The following is a 25,000-nucleotide window of genomic DNA, read 5'->3' on the forward strand; positions in this document are numbered from 1 at the left end:
CCCCTTCTGTCGGCTCTCTCGCTCTCGCCACCCATTTAAGACCCCTGTTACCCGTTCCACCTCATGGACGGATGGATGGATGGATGGATGGATACATAGATAGACAGATAGATCTCGTCCAGCTCTTCAGACGGGGAGCCTGCAACTTTACAAAGGGGGGCATCGTCCAGAAAGGACCAGCAACCTCGTGTCCTTGCTAACGTGCAATCCCACAGTGGCATGGAGCAAACGTGAATATCGGCAAAGTTTCTTAGCAGCCTTTGTCGATTTTCACAAAGCATTCGACTCAGTTGTTCGAGCTTCCCTGTGGGAGTTCCTGAGACTTAGTGGGATTCCCCCTGAAGTTGCTGGATATCATGGCCAGCCCGTACACTGGTACTGTGAGTGGTGTGGAGACAGAACCTCTGTGTTTTTCCCAGTTGATTCTGTGGTTCGTCAGGGGTGTGTTCTTGCTCCTACTTTGTTCAGTGCTTGTATGGACTGGGTGTTGTGCAGGGTCATGGGGTTCAGCGGCTGTGGGGCATCTGTTGGAGAAGAAAGATTCATGAATATTGACTTTGCTGATGATGCTGTGATTGTCGTGGAGTCAATGGAGGCTCTGATCAGGGTGCTCAAGAGACTGAGTGAGGAGTCTGAGTGTCTGGGCTTGTGAGTGTCCTGGATGAAAACCAACAGCCAGGCCTTTAATGACCTCTTGGGCACAGATATCAGCAGTGTGTCTGTTTGCGGAGAGTGTGTTGACCTTGTTGAGTGGTTTACTTACCTTGGCAGTGACATTCATGTCCCTGGTGACTCTTCCTATGAAGTCAGTAGACAGATGGGGAGAGCTTGGTGGTTCATGAGGTCACTGGAAAGGGGTGTGTGGCGCTCCCAATATCTCTGCAAAAGAACGAAGGGCCAAGTCTTTAGAGTCCTGGTGCTTCCTTTCTTGCTATATGTTTGTGAGACATGGATGCTCCCCAGTGACCTGAGATGAAGACTGGACTCCTTTGGTACTGTGCCCCTTCGAGAATCCTTGGGTACCGCTGGTTTTACTTTGTGTTCCTCATGGAATCCGTTGGGGGAAATGGAAGGAAAAACCACTAGGAAGAATAAGGTTGTCAAATGTTGTGAAAGTATTGGGGTTAAGAATACAGAGAGGATGGAGTGGAAAGAAATGGGGAAAAAGATAACCAAAAAAAAAAAAAAGCAGGATTTTGGAGGTTAACGAACTTATCAATAGAAGGGAAGATATTGCTGATGAAGGCAGTTACAATCCCAAAACTATCGTATTTAGCAAATGTGTTTTTTCCACCAAAGAAAATAGTAAGAAGAATTATAAGAAAGTGTTTTGTGTTCTTATAGGGTTCATAATGTGAAAAATTGGCAAGAAGGAAGGTAATGAAAATGGAGGGAAAGAGGTTCGAATATAGAAAGGGAGTTGACTTTAAGACACACAGCAACTGTTGTTAATATGACATTAAGTAAAATTGGGAAGTTAGCGGATATGATCAGATATCTGCTAGGAACAGAATTCAAAAAACAAAAGAGCCCAATTAAATAAGGAAATCCGAGTGCCATCTGCAGGGCAAGTGGCAGGAGGACTTTGGGCACGACATGAAAATACATAGAGGGGCGGTTAAAATATTAGGGATCCATTTTGGAGAGGAGAAGGAGGGAAGAAGAGACTGGAAGGAGATGGAAAGAAAGTTATACAAGCTCACAAGTCTCTGGAGGACTAGGAGACTAACATATGAGGGCAAAATTTTGCTAATTAAGTCAATAATTTTGCCCAGGCTCTTTTCTGGCAACAGTTTTTACGGACAAAATATATTCTAAGGAAAATCGAAAGACAATGTTTTTATTTTTTTGGGAGGTCTACAGATGAGAAGGTCGCAAGACAGAAAGTAAAGAAACAAAAAGGAAAGGGGGAGAAAGGTTTTCTGGACTTAAGGATCTTGTTAAGATTGAAATACACGGCCGTTTACATATCCTTGTTACAGAGCGGAAAGGGAGGGCAGCGGATTTAGCCAGGTACATGATGGGTGGTCATCTAAGAAGGTTTGGGCTTTATAAAACCCAGAACAAGAAACCATATGAGTTTAGATTACCCAAACTATACAGGAGGTTGATGGACTGTATCAAAGATTGTGGGCTTCAGCAGGATGAAAAGGACTTGTGGAGGAGGTGGAAAGAATTAGTGGAAAAGTAAGGGAAAGTGAGAAGCCAGTAAACATTACTGGGAAATCTAGAGAGGAATCTAAACTGATATGGGAAAGATTTGGGGGAAAGTTTCCAAATAATCAAGTAGCAGATATAGCCTGGCTGGCCGCCCATGAAGCACTAGAAACCAACCTGGCTTTAAGTAAAAGAAAGAATTTACAAGGGCCTAAATGTCCCAGGGACGGATGTAAAGAAAAAAAATAAGTCAGTATGGACATGCAATGTGGGACTGCCCCACAGTGGCAAGGATATGGAAGGAAGTAAGGCAGAGACACATAGTAGACATCAAGCTGGATAGAGACTTGGTGGTGTTTGGGAGGTCAGGGAAAAGAGAGGTCGGGAAGAAAGATTGGGACCGAATAAACGTGATAAAAGAAGTATTGTGGAAGGCAAGGTGTGCATACACAAATAAACAGAAAGTTTTTCCCAACAGAAAATAATTGGAATGGTTGTCCTTCATGCTGATCGCCTGTCTTTGCTGTTGGGCGGCTGTTTCTCATTCAGCATCCCGCCCAGTCCTACCCCTCCTGTTTCTCTTCCAGCCAATAAGCTCCAGCGATGGGTGGCTGGTTTGCATAAGAGCGAGGTGCACCTTGGGGTTGCTAGTGAAACCTGTCTAATCAAGGTGGTGAGGTCGGTGCAACCCCAACATCCGGTCACGGTGCACACGGGCGTCTGGGCAGCAGCTAGCTCCGCGCATGCGCGCTCCGAGGCCAAAGAAGCCCGAAGGATCCCGAAGAAGCCCGAAGGAGGCCGAAGGACCGAGTTCTCCCAGGGCGAGGCTCATCCATTGCACTTCGGGTGTGCTGACCCCTGCGATTTCCCCAAATGCGGGAAACTCGACTGCATAATTTGTGGTAGTGGGGACTGCGTTCGCGCTCTCCCTGATAGTCCTGGTTAAAAAACAGACTGAAAACATGCGTTTCAACTTATGGAAGTGGTGCTTGGGCGATTGTGAAGCAGGAGCCTGTGAGACAACGGCTCTGGGAGCTTTAAGCAATAAATAAAGAAGTTCCAAAATCAATCAATCAATCTGTCTGTCTGTCCATTTATTTATTTATTTTAAGGACCCCCCCAATAGAAAAATTATAATAAAAATAATATTAATTTAAATTAACTAATCAATGTATGTATTTATCTTAAGGACCCCACACACATAATAAAATAATAATATAAATAATCATTCATTATTTTTAGTGCCTCTTTACTGATTTTAAGCCGCTTTCCTTGCTGCCAAGAGCCCAGCTTCTGACACGGGTGGAAGGAGGAAAAGAAAAGACGAGGTGAAGGGCGACTCCTGCTGGCAGAAAGGCAAAAGCTTACAGCACTCGGTATTCCCAGTAAACGAGGGCTGCTCCTTTTTCTCTCCCCAAATATGCAACTTTGGAAGCCCTCTTTTCTGAACGACAGCCGTATGTTTTTTTTTTTTCTCCTTCCCTGTCTGTCTTCATTTTTTTTTTGCCATTCTTTTGAAATTTTTCGAATGTCTTTTGAATTAGAATGTACGTTGTCCTTCATGCTGATCCCCTTCTGTCGGCTCTCTCGCTCGCCACCCATTTAAGACCCCTGTTACCCGTTCCACCTCATGGATGGATGGATGGATGGATGGATACATAGATAGACAGATAGATCTCGTCCAGCTCTTCAGACGGGGAGCCTGCAACTTTACAAAGGGGGGCATCGTCCAGAAAGGACCAGCAACCTCGTGTCCTTGCTAACGTGCAATCCCACAGTGGCATGGGCGCAAAGCGTGAATATCGGCAAAGTTTCTTAGCAGCCTTTGTCGATTTTCACAAAGCATTCGACTCAGTTGTTCGAGCTTCCCTGTGGGAGTTCCTGAGACTTAGTGGGATTCCCCCTGAAGTTGCTGGATATCATGGCCAGCCCGTACACTGGTACTGTGAGTGGTGTGGAGACAGAACCTCTGTGTTTTTCCCAGTTGATTCTGTGGTTCGTCAGGGGTGTGTTCTTGCTCCTACTTTGTTCAGTGCTTGTATGGACTGGGTGTTGTGCAGGGTCATGGGGTTCAGCGGCTGTGGGGCATCTGTTGGAGAAGAAAGATTCATGAATATTGACTTTGCTGATGATGCTGTGATTGTCGTGGAGTCAATGGAGGCTCTGATCAGGGTGCTCAAGAGACTGAGTGAGGAGTCTGAGTGTCTGGGCTTGTGAGTGTCCTGGATGAAAACCAACAGCCAGGCCTTTAATGACCTCTTGGGCACAGATATCAGCAGTGTGTCTGTTTGCGGAGAGTGTGTTGACCTTGTTGAGTGGTTTACTTACCTTGGCAGTGACATTCATGTCCCTGGTGACTCTTCCTATGAAGTCAGTAGACAGATGGGGAGAGCTTGGTGGTTCATGAGGTCACTGGAAAGGGGTGTGTGGCGCTCCCAATATCTCTGCAAAAGAACGAAGGGCCAAGTCTTTAGAGTCCTGGTGCTTCCTTTCTTGCTATATGTTTGTGAGACATGGATGCTCCCCAGTGACCTGAGATGAAGACTGGACTCCTTTGGTACTGTGCCCCTTCGAGAATCCTTGGGTACCGCTGGTTTTACTTTGTGTTCCTCATGGAATCCGTTGGGGGAAATGGAAGGAAAAACCACTAGGAAGAATAAGGTTGTCAAATGTTGTGAAAGTATTGGGGTTAAGAATACAGAGAGGATGGAGTGGAAAGAAATGGGGAAAAAGATAACCAAAAAAAAAAAGCAGGATTTTGGAGGTTAACGAACTTATCAATAGAAGGGAAGATATTGCTGATGAAGGCAGTTACAATCCCAAAACTATCGTATTTAGCAAATGTGTTTTTTCCACCAAAGAAAATAGTAAGAAGAATTATAAGAAAGTGTTTTGTGTTCTTATAGGGTTCATAATGTGAAAAATTGGCAAGAAGGAAGGTAATGAAAATGGAGGGAAAGAGGTTCGAATATAGAAAGGGAGTTGACTTTAAGACACACAGCAACTGTTGTTAATATGACATTAAGTAAAATTGGGAAGTTAGCGGATATGATCAGATATCTGCTAGGAACAGAATTCAAAAAAGCAAAAGAGCCCAATTAAATAAGGAAATCCGAGTGCCATCTGCAGGGCAAGTGGCAGGAGGACTTTGGGCACGACATGAAAATACATAGAGGGGCGGTTAAAATATTAGGGATCCATTTTGGAGAGGAGAAGGAGGGAAGAAGAGACTGGAAGGAGATGGAAAGAAAGTTATACAAGCTCACAAGTCTCTGGAGGACTAGGAGACTAACATATGAGGGCAAAATTTTGCTAATTAAGTCAATAATTTTGCCCAGGCTCTTTTCTGGCAACAGTTTTTACGGACAAAATATATTCTAAGGAAAATCGAAAGACAATGTTTTTATTTTTTTGGGAGGTCTACAGATGAGAAGGTCGCAAGACAGAAAGTAAAGAAACAAAAAGGAAAGGGGGAGAAAGGTTTTCTGGACTTAAGGATCTTGTTAAGATTGAAATACACGGCCGTTTACATATCCTTGTTACAGAGCGGAAAGGGAGGGCAGCGGATTTAGCCAGGTACATGATGGGTGGTCATCTAAGAAGGTTTGGGCTTTATAAAACCCAGAACAAGAAACCATATGAGTTTAGATTACCCAAACTATACAGGAGGTTGATGGACTGTATCAAAGATTGTGGGCTTCAGCAGGATGAAAAGGACTTGTGGAGGAGGTGGAAAGAATTAGTGGAAAAGTAAGGGAAAGTGAGAAGCCAGTAAACATTACTGGGAAATCTAGAGAGGAATCTAAACTGATATGGGAAAGATTTGGGGGAAAGTTTCCAAATAATCAAGTAGCAGATATAGCCTGGCTGGCCGCCCATGAAGCACTAGAAACCAACCTGGCTTTAAGTAAAAGAAAGAATTTACAAGGGCCTAAATGTCCCAGGGACGGATGTAAAAGAAAAAAAATAAGTCAGTATGGACATGCAATGTGGGACTGCCCCACAGTGGCAAGGATATGGAAGGAAGTAAGGCAGAGACACATAGTAGACATCAAGCTGGATAGAGACTTGGTGGTGTTTGGGAGGTCAGGGAAAAGAGAGGTCGGGAAGAAAGATTGGGACCGAATAAACGTGATAAAAGAAGTATTGTGGAAGGCAAGGTGTGCATACACAAATAAACAGAAAGTTTTTTCCCAACAGAAAATAATTGGAATGATCAGAGAAAACCTCTCGTTTTATGAGAAAAACATCTCAACTTTGGAAGCCCTCTTTTCTAAACGACAGCCCTATGTTTTTTTTTTTCTCTCCTTCCCTGTCTGTCTTCATTTTTTTTTTTGCCATTCTTTTAAATTTGAATGTACGTTGTCCTTCATGCTGATCCCCTTCTGTCGTCTCTCGCTCTCGCCACCCATTTAAGACCCCCCTGTTCCCCGTTCCTCCTCATGGATGGATGGATGGATAGAAAGACAGATAGATCTCGTCCAGCTCTTCAGACGGGAGCCTGCAACTTTACAAAGGGGGCATCGTCCAGAAAGGACCAGCAGCCTCGTGTCCTTTCCAACCTGCAATCCCACAGTGGCATCAAAGGGAGGGCAAGCACCGGCTCAAGTCTCGAACGTGTACCCAGGGCTGCCCCAGATCACTCGGCTGCCAAAAGCCCAGCTTCTGATACGGGTGGAAGGAGGAAAAGAAAAAGACGAGGCGAAGGGCGACTCCTGCTGGCAGAAAGGCAAAAGCTTACGGCACTCGGTATTCCCAGGCGGTCTCCCATCCAAGTACTAACCGAGCCCGACTCTGCTTAGCTTCCGAGATCGGACGAGATCGGGCGTGTTCAGAGTGGTATGGCCGTAAACGAGGGCTGCTCGTTTTTCTCTCCCCAAATAGGCAACTGTGGAAGCCCTCTTTTCTAAACGACAGCCCTATGTTTTTTTTTTTTTCTCCTTCCCTGTCTGTCTTCATTTTTTTTTTTTTAATTGCCATTCTTTTGAAATTTTAAGTTATGTCTTTTGAATTAGAATGTGCGTTGTCCTTCATACTGATCCCCTTCTGTCGGCTCTCTCGCTCTCGCCACCCATTTAAGACTCCCCTGTTACCCGTTCCACCTCATGGATGGATGGATTGATGGATGGATGGATGGATGGATAGATAGACAGAGAGATCTCGTCCAGCTCATCAGACGGGGAGCCTGCAACTTTACAAAGGGGGGCATCTTCCAGAAAGAACCAGCAACCTCGTATCCTTGCTAACGTGCAATCCCACAGTGGCATCAAAGGGAGGGCAAGCACCGGCTCAAGTCTCGAACGTGTACCCAGCGCTGCCCCAGATCACTCGGCGGCCTCGGCGCAGGTCTTCCCGAGGGTGCTCTGCTGCCGTGTGCGAGCGCCCACGCCGAGGGCTTCTTCCTCTCGGTCTCCGGAGCGCAGGGTCGCCTTCCTCTTTCGCAGCTTTGCCTCCTGCCTCCTGTCTGCCGCCTGCCGCCTGTCTTTGCTGTTGGGCGGCTGTTTCTCATTCAGCATCCCGCCCAGTCCTACCCCTCCTGTTTCTCTTCCAGCCAATAAGCTCCAGCGATGGGTGGCTGGTTTGCATAAGAGCGAGGTGCACCTTGGGGTTGCTAGTGAAACCTGTCTAATCAAGGTGGTGAGGTCGGTGCAACCCCAACATCCGGGTCACGGTGCACACGGGCGTCTGGGCAGCAGCTAGCTCCCGCGCATGCGCGCTCCCGAGGCCAAAGAAGCCCGAAGGATCCCGAAGAAGCCCGAAGGAGGCCGAAGGACCGAGGACTGTGCTGGGGAAAACCTCCCGCCGCCGAGCGATGAAGCCGAGGAAGTGGGAGGATGAGCGCCGGGCTGTACAACTCATACTTACCTGGCAGGGGAGATACCATGATCACTAAGGTGGTTCTCCCAGGGCGAGGCTCATCCATTGCACTCCGGGTGTGCTGACCCCTGCGATTTCCCCAAATGCGGGAAACTCGACTGCATAATTTGTGGTAGTGGGGGACTGCGTTCGCGCTCTCCCTGATAGTCCTGGTTCAAAAAACAGACTGAAAACATGCGTTTCAACTTATGGAAGTGGTGCTTGGGCGATTGTGAAGCAGGAGCCTGTGAGACAACGGCTCTGGGAGCTTTAAGCAATAAATAAAGAAGTTCCAAAAATCAATCAATCAATCTGTCTGTCTGTCCATTTATTTATTTATTTTAAGGACCCCGCAATAGAAAAATTATAATAAAAATAATATTAATTTAAATTAACTAATCAATGTATGTATTTATCTTAAGGACCCCCCCACACACATAATAAAATAATAATATAAATAATCATTCATTATTTTTAGTGCCTCTTTACTGATTTTAAGCCGCTTTCCTTGCTGCCAAGAGCCCAGCTTCTGACACGGGTGGAAGGAGGAAAAGAAAAGACGAGGTGAAGGGCGACTCCTGCTGGCAGAAAGGCAAAAGCTTACAGCACTCGGTATTCCCAGTAAACGAGGGCTGCTCCTTTTTCTCTCCCCAAATATGCAACTTTGGAAGCCCTCTTTTCTGAACGACAGCCGTATGTTTTTTTTTTTCACTCCTTCCCTGTCTGTCTTCATTTTTTTTTTGCCATTCTTTTGAAATTTTTCGAATGTCTTTTGAATTAGAATGTACGTTGTCCTTCATGCTGATCCCCTTCTGTCGGCTCTCTCGCTCTCGCCACCCATTTAAGACCCCCCTGTTACCCGTTCGCTCCACCTCATGGACGGATGGATGGATGGATGGATGGATACATAGATAGACAGATAGATCTCGTCCAGCTCTTCAGACGGGAGCCTGCAACTTTACAAAGGGGGCATCGTCCAGAAAGGACCAGCAACCTCGTGTCCTTGCTAAGCGTGCAATCCCACAGTGGCATGGGCGCAAGCGTGAATATCGGCAAAGTTTCTTAGCAGCCTTTGTCGATTTTCACAAAGCATTCGACTCAGTTGTTCGAGCTTCCCTGTGGGAGTTCCTGAGACTTAGTGGGATTCCCCCTGAAGTTGCTGGATATCATGGCCAGCCCGTACACTGGTACTGTGAGTGGTGTGGAGACAGAACCTCTGTGTTTTTCCCAGTTGATTCTGTGGTTCGTCAGGGGTGTGTTCTTGCTCCTACTTTGTTCAGTGCTTGTATGGACTGGGTGTTGTGCAGGGTCATGGGGTTCAGCGGCTGTGGGGCATCTGTTGGAGAAGAAAGATTCATGAATATTGACTTTGCTGATGATGCTGTGATTGTCGTGGAGTCAATGGAGGCTCTGATCAGGGTGCTCAAGAGACTGAGTGAGGAGTCTGAGTGTCTGGGCTTGTGAGTGTCCTGGATGAAAACCAACAGCCAGGCCTTTAATGACCTCTTGGGCACAGATATCAGCAGTGTGTCTGTTTGCGGAGAGTGTGTTGACCTTGTTGAGTGGTTTACTTACCTTGGCAGTGACATTCATGTCCCTGGTGACTCTTCCTATGAAGTCAGTAGACAGATGGGGAGAGCTTGGTGGTTCATGAGGTCACTGGAAAGGGGTGTGTGGCGCTCCCAATATCTCTGCAAAAGAACGAAGGGCCAAGTCTTTAGAGTCCTGGTGCTTCCTTTCTTGCTATATGTTTGTGAGACATGGATGCTCCCCAGTGACCTGAGATGAAGACTGGACTCCTTTGGTACTGTGCCCCTTCGGAGAATCCTTGGGTACCGCTGGTTTTACTTTGTGTTCCTCATGGAATCCGTTGGGGGAAATGGAAGGAAAAACCACTAGGAAGAATAAGGTTGTCAAATGTTGTGAAAGTATTGGGGTTAAGAATACAGAGAGGATGGAGTGGAAAGAAATGGGGAAAAAAGATAACCAAAAAAAAAAAGCAGGATTTTGGAGGTTAACGAACTTATCAATAGAAGGGAAGATATTGCTGATGAAGGCAGTTACAATCCCAAAACTATCGTATTTAGCAAATGTGTTTTTTCCACCAAAGAAAATAGTAAGAAGAATTATAAGAAAGTGTTTTGTGTTCTTATAGGGTTCATAATGTGAAAAATTGGCAAGAAGGAAGGTAATGAAAATGGAGGGAAAGAGGTTCGAATATAGAAAGGGAGTTGACTTTAAGACACACAGCAACTGTTGTTAATATGACATTAAGTAAAATTGGGAAGTTAGCGGATATGATCAGATATCTGCTAGGAACAGAATTCAAAAAGCAAAAGAGCCCAATTAAATAAGGAAATCCGAGTGCCATCTGCAGGGCAAGTGGCAGGAGGACTTTGGGCACGACATGAAAATACATAGAGGGGCGGTTAAAATATTAGGGATCCATTTTGGAGAGGAGAAGGAGGGAAGAAGAGACTGGAAGGAGATGGAAAGAAAGTTATACAAGCTCACAAGTCTCTGGAGGACTAGGAGACTAACATATGAGGGCAAAATTTTGCTAATTAAGTCAATAATTTTGCCCAGGCTCTTTTCTGGCAACAGTTTTTACGGACAAAATATATTCTAAGGAAAATCGAAAGACAATGTTTTTATTTTTTTGGGAGGTCTACAGATGAGAAGGTCGCAAGACAGAAAGTAAAGAAACAAAAAAGGAAAGGGGGAGAAAGGTTTTCTGGACTTAAGGATCTTGTTAAGATTGAAATACACGGCCGTTTACATATCCTTGTTACAGAGCGGAAAGGGAGGGCAGCGGATTTAGCCAGGTACATGATGGGTGGTCATCTAAGAAGGTTTGGGCTTTATAAAACCCAGAACAAGAAACCATATGAGTTTAGATTACCCAAACTATACAGGAGGTTGATGGACTGTATCAAAGATTGTGGGCTTCAGCAGGATGAAAAGGACTTGTGGAGGAGGTGGAAAGAATTAGTGGAAAAGTAAGGGAAAGTGAGAAGCCAGTAAACATTACTGGGAAATCTAGAGAGGAATCTAAACTGATATGGGAAAGATTTGGGGGAAAGTTTCCAAATAATCAAGTAGCAGATATAGCCTGGCTGGCCGCCCATGAAGCACTAGAAACCAACCTGGCTTTAAGTAAAAGAAAGAATTTACAAGGGCCTAAATGTCCCAGGGACGGATGTAAAAGAAAAAAAAATAAGTCAGTATGGACATGCAATGTGGGACTGCCCCACAGTGGCAAGGATATGGAAGGAAGTAAGGCAGAGACACATAGTAGACATCAAGCTGGATAGAGACTTGGTGGTGTTTGGGAGGTCAGGGAAAAGAGAGGTCGGGAAGAAAGATTGGGACCGAATAAACGTGATAAAAGAAGTATTGTGGAAGGCAAGGTGTGCATACACAAATAAACAGAAAGTTTTTCCCAACAGAAAATAATTGGAATGATCAGAGAAAACCTCTCGTTTTATGAGAAAAACATCTCAACTTTGGAAGCCCTCTTTTCTAAACGACAGCCCTATGTTTTTTTTTTTCTCTCCTTCCCTGTCTGTCTTCATTTTTTTTTTTGCCATTCTTTTAAATTTGAATGTACGTTGTCCTTCATGCTGATCCCCTTCTGTCGGCTCTCTCGCTCTCGCCACCCATTTAAGACCCCCCTGTTCCCCGTTCCTCCTCATGGATGGATGGATGGATAGAAAGACAGATAGATCTCGTCCAGCTCTTCAGACGGGAGCCTGCAACTTTACAAAGGGGGCATCGTCCAGAAAGGACCAGCAGCCTCGTGTCCTTTCCAACCTGCAATCCCACAGTGGCATCAAAGGGAGGGCAAGCACCGGCTCAAGTCTCGAACGTGTACCCAGGGCTGCCCCAGATCACTCGGCTGCCAAAAGCCCAGCTTCTGATACGGGTGGAAGGAGGAAAAGAAAAAGACGAGGCGAAGGGCGACTCCTGCTGGCAGAAAGGCAAAAGCTTACGGCACTCGGTATTCCCAGGCGGTCTCCCATCCAAGTACTAACCGAGCCCGACTCTGCTTAGCTTCCGAGATCGGACGAGATCGGGCGTGTTCAGAGTGGTATGGCCGTAAACGAGGGCTGCTCGTTTTCTCTCCCAAATAGGCAACTGTGGAAGCCCTCTTTTCTAAACGACAGCCCTATGTTTTTTTTTTTTTCTCCTTCCCTGTCTGTCTTCATTTTTTTTTTTTAATTGCCATTCTTTTGAAATTTTAAGTTATGTCTTTTGAATTAGAATGTGCGTTGTCCTTCATACTGATCCCCTTCTGTCGGCTCTCTCGCTCTCGCCACCCATTTAAGACTCCCCTGTTACCCGTTCCACCTCATGGATGGATGGATTGATGGATGGATGGATGGATGGATAGATAGACAGAGAGATCTCGTCCAGCTCATCAGACGGGGAGCCTGCAACTTTACAAAGGGGGGCATCTTCCAGAAAGAACCAGCAACCTCGTATCCTTGCTAACGTGCAATCCCACAGTGGCATCAAAGGGAGGGCAAGCACCGGCTCAAGTCTCGAACGTGTACCCAGCGCTGCCCCAGATCACTCGGCGGCCTCGGCGCAGGTCTTCCCGAGGGTGCTCTGCTGCCGTGTGCGAGCGCCCACGCCGAGGGCTTCTTCCTCTCGGTCTCCGGAGCGCAGGGTCGCCTTCCTCTTTCGCAGCTTTGCCTCCTGCCTCCTGTCTGCCGCCTGCCGCCTGTCTTTGCTGTTGGGCGGCTGTTTCTCATTCAGCATCCCGCCCAGTCCTACCCCTCCTGTTTCTCTTCCAGCCAATAAGCTCCAGCGATGGGTGGCTGGTTTGCATAAGAGCGAGGTGCACCTTGGGGTTGCTAGTGAAACCTGTCTAATCAAGGTGGTGAGGTCGGTGCAACCCCAACATCCGGGTCACGGTGCACACGGGCGTCTGGGCAGCAGCTAGCTCCCGCGCATGCGCGCTCCCGAGGCCAAAGAAGCCCGAAGGATCCCGAAGAAGCCCGAAGGAGGCCGAAGGACCGAGGACTGTGCTGGGGAAAACCTCCCGCCGCCGAGCGATGAAGCCGAGGAAGTGGGAGGATGAGCGCCGGGCTGTACAACTCATACTTACCTGGCAGGGGAGATACCATGATCACTAAGGTGGTTCTCCCAGGGCGAGGCTCATCCATTGCACTCCGGGTGTGCTGACCCCTGCGATTTCCCCAAATGCGGGAAACTCGACTGCATAATTTGTGGTAGTGGGGGACTGCGTTCGCGCTCTCCCTGATAGTCCTGGTTCAAAAACAGACTGAAAACATGCGTTTCAACTTATGGAAGTGGTGCTTGGGCGATTGTGAAGCAGGAGCCTGTGAGACAACGGCTCTGGGAGCTTTAAGCAATAAATAAAGAAGTTCCAAAAATCAATCAATCAATCTGTCTGTCTGTCCATTTATTTATTTATTTTAAGGACCCCCGCCCAATAGAAAAATTATAATAAAAATAATATTAATTTAAATTAACTAATCAATGTATGTATTTATCTTAAGGACCCCCCCACACACATAATAAAATAATAATATAAATAATCATTCATTATTTTTAGTGCCTCTTTACTGATTTTAAGCCGCTTTCCTTGCTGCCAAGAGCCCAGCTTCTGACACGGGTGGAAGGAGGAAAAGAAAAGACGAGGTGAAGGGCGACTCCTGCTGGCAGAAAGGCAAAAGCTTACAGCACTCGGTATTCCCAGTAAACGAGGGCTGCTCCTTTTTCTCTCCCCAAATATGCAACTTTGGAAGCCCTCTTTTCTGAACGACAGCCGTATGTTTTTTTTTTTCACTCCTTCCCTGTCTGTCTTCATTTTTTTTTTGCCATTCTTTTGAAATTTTTCGAATGTCTTTTGAATTAGAATGTACGTTGTCCTTCATGCTGATCCCCTTCTGTCGGCTCTCTCGCTCTCGCCACCCATTTAAGACCCCCCTGTTACCCGTTCCACCTCATGGACGGATGGATGGATGGATGGATGGATACATAGATAGACAGATAGATCTCGTCCAGCTCTTCAGACGGGGAGCCTGCAACTTTACAAAGGGGGCATCGTCCAGAAAGGACCAGCAACCTCGTGTCCTTGCTAGCGTGCAATCCCACAGTGGCATGGGCGCAAGCGTGAATATCGGCAAAGTTTCTTAGCAGCCTTTGTCGATTTTCACAAAGCATTCGACTCAGTTGTTCGAGCTTCCCTGTGGGAGTTCCTGAGACTTAGTGGGATTCCCCCTGAAGTTGCTGGATATCATGGCCAGCCCGTACACTGGTACTGTGAGTGGTGTGGAGACAGAACCTCTGTGTTTTTCCCAGTTGATTCTGTGGTTCGTCAGGGGTGTGTTCTTGCTCCTACTTTGTTCAGTGCTTGTATGGACTGGGTGTTGTGCAGGGTCATGGGGTTCAGCGGCTGTGGGGCATCTGTTGGAGAAGAAAGATTCATGAATATTGACTTTGCTGATGATGCTGTGATTGTCGTGGAGTCAATGGAGGCTCTGATCAGGGTGCTCAAGAGACTGAGTGAGGAGTCTGAGTGTCTGGGCTTGTGAGTGTCCTGGATGAAAACCAACAGCCAGGCCTTTAATGACCTCTTGGGCACAGATATCAGCAGTGTGTCTGTTTGCGGAGAGTGTGTTGACCTTGTTGAGTGGTTTACTTACCTTGGCAGTGACATTCATGTCCCTGGTGACTCTTCCTATGAAGTCAGTAGACAGATGGGGAGAGCTTGGTGGTTCATGAGGTCACTGGAAAGGGGTGTGTGGCGCTCCCAATATCTCTGCAAAAGAACGAAGGGCCAAGTCTTTAGAGTCCTGGTGCTTCCTTTCTTGCTATATGTTTGTGAGACATGGATGCTCCCCAGTGACCTGAGATGAAGACTGGACTCCTTTGGTACTGTGCCCCTTCGAGAATCCTTGGGTACCGCTGGTTTTACTTTGTGTTCCTCATGGAATCCGTTGGGGGAAATGGAAGGAAAAACCACTAGGAAGAATAAGGTTGTCAAATGTTGTGAAAGTATTGGGGTTAAGAATACAGAGAGGATGGAGTGGAAAGAAATGGGGAAAAAGATAACCAAAAAAAAAAGCAGGATTTTGGAGGTTAACGAACTTATCAATAGAAGGGAAGATATTGCTGATGAAGGCAGTTACAATCCCAAAACTATCGTATTTAGCAAATGTGTTTTTTCCACCAAAGAAAATAGTAAGAAGAATTATAAGAAAGTGTTTTGTGTTCTTATAGGGTTCATAATGTGAAAAATTGGCAAGAAGGAAGGTAATGAAAATGGAGGGAAAGAGGTTCGAATATAGAAAGGGAGTTGACTTTAAGACACACAGCAACTGTTGTTAATATGACATTAAGTAAAATTGGGAAGTTAGCGGATATGATCAGATATCTGCTAGGAACAGAATTCAAAAAAGCAAAAGAGCCCAATTAAATAAGGAAATCCGAGTGCCATCTGCAGGGCAAGTGGCAGGAGGACTTTGGGCACGACATGAAAATACATAGAGGGGCGGTTAAAATATTAGGGATCCATTTTGGAGAGGAGAAGGAGGGAAGAAGAGACTGGAAGGAGATGGAAAGAAAGTTATACAAGCTCACAAGTCTCTGGAGGACTAGGAGACTAACATATGAGGGCAAAATTTTGCTAATTAAGTCAATAATTTTGCCCAGGCTCTTTTCTGGCAACAGTTTTTACGGACAAAATATATTCTAAGGAAAATCGAAAGACAATGTTTTTATTTTTTTGGGAGGTCTACAGATGAGAAGGTCGCAAGACAGAAAGTAAAGAAACAAAAAGGAAAGGGGGAGAAAGGTTTTCTGGACTTAAGGATCTTGTTAAGATTGAAATACACGGCCGTTTACATATCCTTGTTACAGAGCGGAAAGGGAGGGCAGCGGATTTAGCCAGGTACATGATGGGTGGTCATCTAAGAAGGTTTGGGCTTTATAAAACCCAGAACAAGAAACCATATGAGTTTAGATTACCCAAACTATACAGGAGGTTGATGGACTGTATCAAAGATTGTGGGCTTCAGCAGGATGAAAAGGACTTGTGGAGGAGGTGGAAAAAAAGTAAGGGAAAGTGAGAAGCCAGTAAACATTACTGGGAAATCTAGAGAGGAATCTAAACTGATATGGGAAAGATTTGGGGGAAAGTTTCCAAATAATCAAGTAGCAGATATAGCCTGGCTGGCCGCCCATGAAGCACTAGAAACCAACCTGGCTTTAAGTAAAAGAAAGAATTTACAAGGGCCTAAATGTCCCAGGGACGGATGTAAAAGAAAAAAAAATAAGTCAGTATGGACATGCAATGTGGGACTGCCCCACAGTGGCAAGGATATGGAAGGAAGTAAGGCAGAGACACATAGTAGACATCAAGCTGGATAGAGACTTGGTGGTGTTTGGGAGGTCAGGGAAAAGAGAGGTCGGGAAGAAAGATTGGGACCGAATAAACGTGATAAAAGAAGTATTGTGGAAGGCAAGGTGTGCATACACAAATAAACAGAAAGTTTTTTCCCAACAGAAAATAATTGGAATGATCAGAGAAAACCTCTCGTTTTATGAGAAAAACATCTCAACTTTGGAAGCCCTCTTTTCTAAACGACAGCCCTATGTTTTTATTTTTTCTCTCCTTCCCTGTCTGTCTTCATTTTTTTTTTTGCCATTCTTTTAAATTTGAATGTACGTTGTCCTTCATGCTGATCCCCTTCTGTCGGCTCTCTCGCTCTCGCCACCCATTTAAGACCCCCCTGTTCCCCGTTCCTCCTCATGGATGGATGGATGGATAGAAAGACAGATAGATCTCGTCCAGCTCTTCAGACGGGAGCCTGCAACTTTACAAAGGGGGCATCGTCCAGAAAGGACCAGCAGCCTCGTGTCCTTTCCAACCTGCAATCCCACAGTGGCATCAAAGGGAGGGCAAGCACCGGCTCAAGTCTCGAACGTGTACCCAGGGCTGCCCCAGATCACTCGGCTGCCAAAAGCCCAGCTTCTGATACGGGTGGAAGGAGGAAAAGAAAAAGACGAGGCGAAGGGCGACTCCTGCTGGCAGAAAGGCAAAAGCTTACGGCACTCGGTATTCCCAGGCGGTCTCCCATCCAAGTACTAACCGAGCCCGACTCTGCTTAGCTTCCGAGATCGGACGAGATCGGGCGTGTTCAGAGTGGTATGGCCGTAAACGAGGGCTGCTCGTTTTCTCTCCCAAATAGGCAACTGTGGAAGCCCTCTTTTCTAAACGACAGCCCTATGTTTTTTTTTTTTTCTCCTTCCCTGTCTGTCTTCATTTTTTTTTTTAATTGCCATTCTTTTGAAATTTTAAGTTATGTCTTTTGAATTAGAATGTGCGTTGTCCTTCATACTGATCCCCTTCTGTCGGCTCTCTCGCTCTCGCCACCCATTTAAGACTCCCCTGTTACCCGTTCCACCTCATGGATGGATGGATTGATGGATGGATGGATGGATGGATAGATAGACAGAGAGATCTCGTCCAGCTCATCAGACGGGGAGCCTGCAACTTTACAAAGGGGGGCATCTTCCAGAAAGAACCAGCAACCTCGTATCCTTGCTAACGTGCAATCCCACAGTGGCATCAAAGGGAGGGCAAGCACCGGCTCAAGTCTCGAACGTGTACCCAGCGCTGCCCCAGATCACTCGGCGGCCTCGGCGCAGGTCTTCCCGAGGGTGCTCTGCTGCCGTGTGCGAGCGCCCACGCCGAGGGCTTCTTCCTCTCGGTCTCCGGAGCGCAGGGTCGCCTTCCTCTTTCGCAGCTTTGCCTCCTGCCTCCTGTCTGCCGCCTGCCGCCTGTCTTTGCTGTTGGGCGGCTGTTTCTCATTCAGCATCCCGCCCAGTCCTACCCCTCCTGTTTCTCTTCCAGCCAATAAGCTCCAGCGATGGGTGGCTGGTTTGCATAAGAGCGAGGTGCACCTTGGGGTTGCTAGTGAAACCTGTCTAATCAAGGTGGTGAGGTCGGTGCAACCCCAACATCCGGTCACGGTGCACACGGGCGTCTGGGCAGCAGCTAGCTCCCGCGCATGCGCGCTCCCGAGGCCAAAGAAGCCCGAAGGATCCCGAAGAAGCCCGAAGGAGGCCGAAGGACCGAGGACTGTGCTGGGGAAAACCTCCCGCCGCCGAGCGATGAAGCCGAGGAAGTGGGAGGATGAGCGCCGGGCTGTACAACTCATACTTACCTGGCAGGGGAGATACCATGATCACTAAGGTGGTTCTCCCAGGGCGAGGCTCATCCATTGCACTCCGGGTGTGCTGACCCCTGCGATTTCCCCAAATGCGGGAAACTCGACTGCATAATTTGTGGTAGTGGGGGACTGCGTTCGCGCTCTCCCTGATAGTCCTGGTTCAAAAAACAGACTGAAAACATGCGTTTCAACTTATGGAAGTGGTGCTTGGGCGATTGTGAAGCAGGAGCCTGTGAGACAACGGCTCTGGGAGCTTTAAGCAATAAATAAAGAAGTTCCAAAAATCAATCAATCAATCTGTCTGTCTGTCCATTTATTTATTTATTTTAAGGACCCCCGCCCAATAGAAAAATTATAATAAAAATAATATTAATTTAAATTAACTAATCAATGTATGTATTTATCTTAAGGACCCCCCCACACACATAATAAAATAATAATATAAATAATCATTCATTATTTTTAGTGCCTCTTTACTGATTTTAAGCCGCTTTCCTTGCTGCCAAGAGCCCAGCTTCTGACACGGGTGGAAGGAGGAAAAGAAAAGACGAGGTGAAGGGCGACTCCTGCTGGCAGAAAGGCAAAAGCTTACAGCACTCGGTATTCCCAGTAAACGAGGGCTGCTCCTTTTTCTCTCCCCAAATATGCAACTTTGGAAGCCCTCTTTTCTGAACGACAGCCGTATGTTTTTTTTTTTCACTCCTTCCCTGTCTGTCTTCATTTTTTTTTTGCCATTCTTTTGAAATTTTTCGAATGTCTTTTGAATTAGAATGTACGTTGTCCTTCATGCTGATCCCCTTCTGTCGGCTCTCTCGCTCTCGCCACCCATTTAAGACCCCCCTGTTACCCGTTCCACCTCATGGACGGATGGATGGATGGATGGATGGATACATAGATAGACAGATAGATCTCGTCCAGCTCTTCAGACGGGGAGCCTGCAACTTTACAAAGGGGGCATCGTCCAGAAAGGACCAGCAACCTCGTGTCCTTGCTAAGCGTGCAATCCCACAGTGGCATGGGCGCAAAGCGTGAATATCGGCAAAGTTTCTTAGCAGCCTTTGTCGATTTTCACAAAGCATTCGACTCAGTTGTTCGAGCTTCCCTGTGGGAGTTCCTGAGACTTAGTGGGATTCCCCCTGAAGTTGCTGGATATCATGGCCAGCCCGTACACTGGTACTGTGAGTGGTGTGGAGACAGAACCTCTGTGTTTTTCCCAGTTGATTCTGTGGTTCGTCAGGGGTGTGTTCTTGCTCCTACTTTGTTCAGTGCTTGTATGGACTGGGTGTTGTGCAGGGTCATGGGGTTCAGCGGCTGTGGGGCATCTGTTGGAGAAGAAAGATTCATGAATATTGACTTTGCTGATGATGCTGTGATTGTCGTGGAGTCAATGGAGGCTCTGATCAGGGTGCTCAAGAGACTGAGTGAGGAGTCTGAGTGTCTGGGCTTGTGAGTGTCCTGGATGAAAACCAACAGCCAGGCCTTTAATGACCTCTTGGGCACAGATATCAGCAGTGTGTCTGTTTGCGGAGAGTGTGTTGACCTTGTTGAGTGGTTTACTTACCTTGGCAGTGACATTCATGTCCCTGGTGACTCTTCCTATGAAGTCAGTAGACAGATGGGGAGAGCTTGGTGGTTCATGAGGTCACTGGAAAGGGGTGTGTGGCGCTCCCAATATCTCTGCAAAAGAACGAAGGGCCAAGTCTTTAGAGTCCTGGTGCTTCCTTTCTTGCTATATGTTTGTGAGACATGGATGCTCCCCAGTGACCTGAGATGAAGACTGGACTCCTTTGGTACTGTGCCCCTTCGGAGAATCCTTGGGTACCGCTGGTTTTACTTTGTGTTCCTCATGGAATCCGTTGGGGGAAATGGAAGGAAAAACCACTAGGAAGAATAAGGTTGTCAAATGTTGTGAAAGTATTGGGGTTAAGAATACAGAGAGGATGGAGTGGAAAGAAATGGGGAAAAAGATAACCAAAAAAAAAAGCAGGATTTTGGAGGTTAACGAACTTATCAATAGAAGGGAAGATATTGCTGATGAAGGCAGTTACAATCCCAAAACTATCGTATTTAGCAAATGTGTTTTTTCCACCAAAGAAAATAGTAAGAAGAATTATAAGAAAGTGTTTTGTGTTCTTATAGGGTTCATAATGTGAAAAATTGGCAAGAAGGAAGGTAATGAAAATGGAGGGAAAGAGGTTCGAATATAGAAAGGGAGTTGACTTTAAGACACACAGCAACTGTTGTTAATATGACATTAAGTAAAATTGGGAAGTTAGCGGATATGATCAGATATCTGCTAGGAACAGAATTCAAAAAAGCAAAAGAGCCCAATTAAATAAAAAGAAATCCGAGTGCCATCTGCAGGGCAAGTGGCAGGAGGACTTTGGGCACGACATGAAAATACATAGAGGGGCGGTTAAAATATTAGGGATCCATTTTGGAGAGGAGAAGGAGGGAAGAAGAGACTGGAAGGAGATGGAAAGAAAGTTATACAAGCTCACAAGTCTCTGGAGGACTAGGAGACTAACATATGAGGGCAAAATTTTGCTAATTAAGTCAATAATTTTGCCCAGGCTCTTTTCTCGCAACAGTTTTTACGGACAAAATATATTCTAAGGAAAATCGAAAGACAATGTTTTTATTTTTTTGGGAGGTCTACAGATGAGAAGGTCGCAAGACAGAAAGTAAAGAAACAAAAAAGGAAAGGGGGAGAAAGGTTTTCTGGACTTAAGGATCTTGTTAAGATTGAAATACACGGCCGTTTACATATCCTTGTTACAGAGCGGAAAGGGAGGGCAGCGGATTTAGCCAGGTACATGATGGGTGGTCATCTAAGAAGGTTTGGGCTTTATAAAACCCAGAACAAGAAACCATATGAGTTTAGATTACCCAAACTATACAGGAGGTTGATGGACTGTATCAAAGATTGTGGGCTTCAGCAGGATGAAAAGGACTTGTGGAGGAGGTGGAAAGAATTAGTGGAAAAGTAAGGAAAGTGAGAAGCCAGTAAACATTACTGGGAAATCTAGAGAGGAATCTAAACTGATATGGGAAAGATTTGGGGGAAAGTTTCCAAATAATCAAGTAGCAGATATAGCCTGGCTGGCCGCCCATGAAGCACTAGAAACCAACCTGGCTTTAAGTAAAAGAAAGAATTTACAAGGGCCTAAATGTCCCAGGGACGGATGTAAAAGAAAAAAAAATAAGTCAGTATGGACATGCAATGTGGGACTGCCCCACAGTGGCAAGGATATGGAAGGAAGTAAGGCAGAGACACATAGTAGACATCAAGCTGGATAGAGACTTGGTGGTGTTTGGGAGGTCAGGGAAAAGAGAGGTCGGGAAGAAAGATTGGGACCGAATAAACGTGATAAAAGAAGTATTGTGGAAGGCAAGGTGTGCATACACAAATAAACAGAAAGTTTTTTCCCAACAGAAAATAATTGGAATGATCAGAGAAAACCTCTCGTTTTATGAGAAAAAAATCTCAACTTTGGAAGCCCTCTTTTCTAAACGACAGCCCTATGTTTTTATTTTTTCTCTCCTTCCCCTGTCTGTCTTCATTTTTTTTTTTGCCATTCTTTTAAATTTGAATGTACGTTGTCCTTCATGCTGATCCCCTTCTGTCGGCTCTCTCGCTCTCGCCACCCATTTAAGACCCCCCTGTTCCCCGTTCCTCCTCATGGATGGATGGATGGATAGAAAGACAGATAGATCTCGTCCAGCTCTTCAGACGGGAGCCTGCAACTTTACAAAGGGGGCATCGTCCAGAAAGGACCAGCAGCCTCGTGTCCTTTCCAACCTGCAATCCCACAGTGGCATCAAAGGGAGGGCAAGCACCGGCTCAAGTCTCGAACGTGTACCCAGGGCTGCCCCAGATCACTCGGCTGCCAAAAGCCCAGCTTCTGATACGGGTGGAAGGAGGAAAAGAAAAAGACGAGGCGAAGGGCGACTCCTGCTGGCAGAAAGGCAAAAGCTTACGGCACTCGGTATTCCCAGGCGGTCTCCCATCCAAGTACTAACCGAGCCCGACTCTGCTTAGCTTCCGAGATCGGACGAGATCGGGCGTGTTCAGAGTGGTATGGCCGTAAACGAGGGCTGCTCGTTTTTCTCCCCAAATAGGCAACTGTGGAAGCCCTCTTTTCTAAACGACAGCCCTATGTTTTTTTTTTTCTCCTTCCCTGTCTGTCTTCATTTTTTTTTTTTAATTGCCATTCTTTTGAAATTTTAAGTTATGTCTTTTGAATTAGAATGTGCGTTGTCCTTCATACTGATCCCCTTCTGTCGGCTCTCTCGCTCTCGCCACCCATTTAAGACTCCCCTGTTACCCGTTCCACCTCATGGATGGATGGATTGATGGATGGATGGATGGATGGATAGATAGACAGAGAGATCTCGTCCAGCTCATCAGACGGGGAGCCTGCAACTTTACAAAGGGGGGCATCTTCCAGAAAGAACCAGCAACCTCGTATCCTTGCTAACGTGCAATCCCACAGTGGCATCAAAGGGAGGGCAAGCACCGGCTCAAGTCTCGAACGTGTACCCAGCGCTGCCCCAGATCACTCGGCGGCCTCGGCGCAGGTCTTCCCGAGGGTGCTCTGCTGCCGTGTGCGAGCGCCCACGCCGAGGGCTTCTTCCTCTCGGTCTCCGGAGCGCAGGGTCGCCTTCCTCTTTCGCAGCTTTGCCTCCTGCCTCCTGTCTGCCGCCTGCCGCCTGTCTTTGCTGTTGGGCGGCTGTTTCTCATTCAGCATCCCGCCCAGTCCTACCCCTCCTGTTTCTCTTCCAGCCAATAAGCTCCAGCGATGGGTGGCTGGTTTGCATAAGAGCGAGGTGCACCTTGGGGTTGCTAGTGAAACCTGTCTAATCAAGGTGGTGAGGTCGGTGCAACCCCAACATCCGGGTCACGGTGCACACGGGCGTCTGGGCAGCAGCTAGCTCCCGCGCATGCGCGCTCCCGAGGCCAAAGAAGCCCGAAGGATCCCGAAGAAGCCCGAAGGAGGCCGAAGGACCGAGGACTGTGCTGGGGAAAACCTCCCGCCGCCGAGCGATGAAGCCGAGGAAGTGGGAGGATGAGCGCCGGGCTGTACAACTCATACTTACCTGGCAGGGGAGATACCATGATCACTAAGGTGGTTCTCCCAGGGCGAGGCTCATCCATTGCACTCCGGGTGTGCTGACCCCTGCGATTTCCCCAAATGCGGGAAACTCGACTGCATAATTTGTGGTAGTGGGGGACTGCGTTCGCGCTCTCCCCTGATAATCCTGGTTCAAAAAACAGACTGAAAACATGCGTTTCAACTTATGGAAGTGGTGCTTGGGCGATTGTGAAGCAGGAGCCTGTGAGACAACGGCTCTGGGAGCTTTAAGCAATAAATAAAGAAGTTCCAAAAATCAATCAATCAATCTGTCTGTCTGTCCATTTATTTATTTATTTTAAGGACCCCCGCCCAATAGAAAAATTATAATAAAAATAATATTAATTTAAATTAACTAATCAATGTATGTATTTATCTTAAGGACCCCCCCACACACATAATAAAATAATAATATAAATAATCATTCATTATTTTTAGTGCCTCTTTACTGATTTTAAGCCGCTTTCCTTGCTGCCAAGAGCCCAGCTTCTGACACGGGTGGAAGGAGGAAAAGAAAAGACGAGGTGAAGGGCGACTCCTGCTGGCAGAAAGGCAAAAGCTTACAGCACTCGGTATTCCCAGTAAACGAGGGCTGCTCCTTTTTCTCTCCCCAAATATGCAACTTTGGAAGCCCTCTTTTCTGAACGACAGCCGTATGTTTTTTTTTTTCACTCCTTCCCTGTCTGTCTTCATTTTTTTTTTGCCATTCTTTTGAAATTTTTCGAATGTCTTTTGAATTAGAATGTACGTTGTCCTTCATGCTGATCCCCTTCTGTCGGCTCTCTCGCTCTCGCCACCCATTTAAGACCCCCCTGTTACCCGTTCCACCTCATGGACGGATGGATGGATGGATGGATGGATACATAGATAGACAGATAGATCTCGTCCAGCTCTTCAGACGGGGAGCCTGCAACTTTACAAAGGGGGCATCGTCCAGAAAGGACCAGCAACCTCGTGTCCTTGCTAGCGTGCAATCCCACAGTGGCATGGAGCGCAAGCGTGAATATCGGCAAAGTTTCTTAGCAGCCTTTGTCGATTTTCACAAAGCATTCGACTCAGTTGTTCGAGCTTCCCTGTGGGAGTTCCTGAGACTTAGTGGGATTCCCCCTGAAGTTGCTGGATATCATGGCCAGCCCGTACACTGGTACTGTGAGTGGTGTGGAGACAGAACCTCTGTGTTTTTCCCAGTTGATTCTGTGGTTCGTCAGGGGTGTGTTCTTGCTCCTACTTTGTTCAGTGCTTGTATGGACTGGGTGTTGTGCAGGGTCATGGGGTTCAGCGGCTGTGGGGCATCTGTTGGAGAAGAAAGATTCATGAATATTGACTTTGCTGATGATGCTGTGATTGTCGTGGAGTCAATGGAGGCTCTGATCAGGGTGCTCAAGAGACTGAGTGAGGAGTCTGAGTGTCTGGGCTTGTGAGTGTCCTGGATGAAAACCAACAGCCAGGCCTTTAATGACCTCTTGGGCACAGATATCAGCAGTGTGTCTGTTTGCGGAGAGTGTGTTGACCTTGTTGAGTGGTTTACTTACCTTGGCAGTGACATTCATGTCCCTGGTGACTCTTCCTATGAAGTCAGTAGACAGATGGGGAGAGCTTGGTGGTTCATGAGGTCACTGGAAAGGGGTGTGTGGCGCTCCCAAT

The 25,000-nt window shown here is 46.7% G+C and overlaps 8 non-coding genes and 1 pseudogene across 8 annotated transcripts; 5 read left to right on the forward strand and 4 right to left on the reverse strand.

Annotated features, from left to right (window-relative positions):
• Window positions 1-2,953: 2,953 nt before the first annotated feature.
• Window positions 2,954-3,089, forward strand: LOC120522292 (annotated as a pseudogene).
• Window positions 3,090-6,891: 3,802 nt separating this feature from the next.
• Window positions 6,892-7,010, reverse strand: LOC120522288. The gene has a single exon (XR_005632338.1). It is a non-coding gene; the product is annotated as a 5S ribosomal RNA (ribosomal RNA).
• A 1,004-nt stretch (window positions 7,011-8,014) lies between these two features.
• On the forward strand, window positions 8,015-8,178 carry LOC120522289. Its single transcript, XR_005632339.1, has one exon. It is a non-coding gene; the product is annotated as a U1 spliceosomal RNA (small nuclear RNA).
• A 3,820-nt stretch (window positions 8,179-11,998) lies between these two features.
• LOC120522293 lies at window positions 11,999-12,117 on the reverse strand. The gene has a single exon (XR_005632342.1). It is a non-coding gene; the product is annotated as a 5S ribosomal RNA (ribosomal RNA).
• Window positions 12,118-13,118: 1,001 nt separating this feature from the next.
• LOC120522290 lies at window positions 13,119-13,282 on the forward strand. The gene has a single exon (XR_005632340.1). It is a non-coding gene; the product is annotated as a U1 spliceosomal RNA (small nuclear RNA).
• A 3,807-nt stretch (window positions 13,283-17,089) lies between these two features.
• Window positions 17,090-17,208, reverse strand: LOC120522294. Its single transcript, XR_005632343.1, has one exon. It is a non-coding gene; the product is annotated as a 5S ribosomal RNA (ribosomal RNA).
• Window positions 17,209-18,207: 999 nt separating this feature from the next.
• Window positions 18,208-18,371, forward strand: LOC120522291. Its single transcript, XR_005632341.1, has one exon. It is a non-coding gene; the product is annotated as a U1 spliceosomal RNA (small nuclear RNA).
• Window positions 18,372-22,195: 3,824 nt separating this feature from the next.
• LOC120522295 lies at window positions 22,196-22,314 on the reverse strand. The gene has a single exon (XR_005632344.1). It is a non-coding gene; the product is annotated as a 5S ribosomal RNA (ribosomal RNA).
• Window positions 22,315-23,313: 999 nt separating this feature from the next.
• Window positions 23,314-23,477, forward strand: LOC120522297. The gene has a single exon (XR_005632345.1). It is a non-coding gene; the product is annotated as a U1 spliceosomal RNA (small nuclear RNA).
• The last annotated feature ends 1,523 nt before the right edge of the window (window positions 23,478-25,000 follow it).

This window comes from Polypterus senegalus, unplaced genomic scaffold, assembly GCF_016835505.1.
Source record: "Polypterus senegalus isolate Bchr_013 unplaced genomic scaffold, ASM1683550v1 scaffold_5341, whole genome shotgun sequence".
Lineage (NCBI taxonomy): Eukaryota > Metazoa > Chordata > Cladistia > Polypteriformes > Polypteridae > Polypterus > Polypterus senegalus.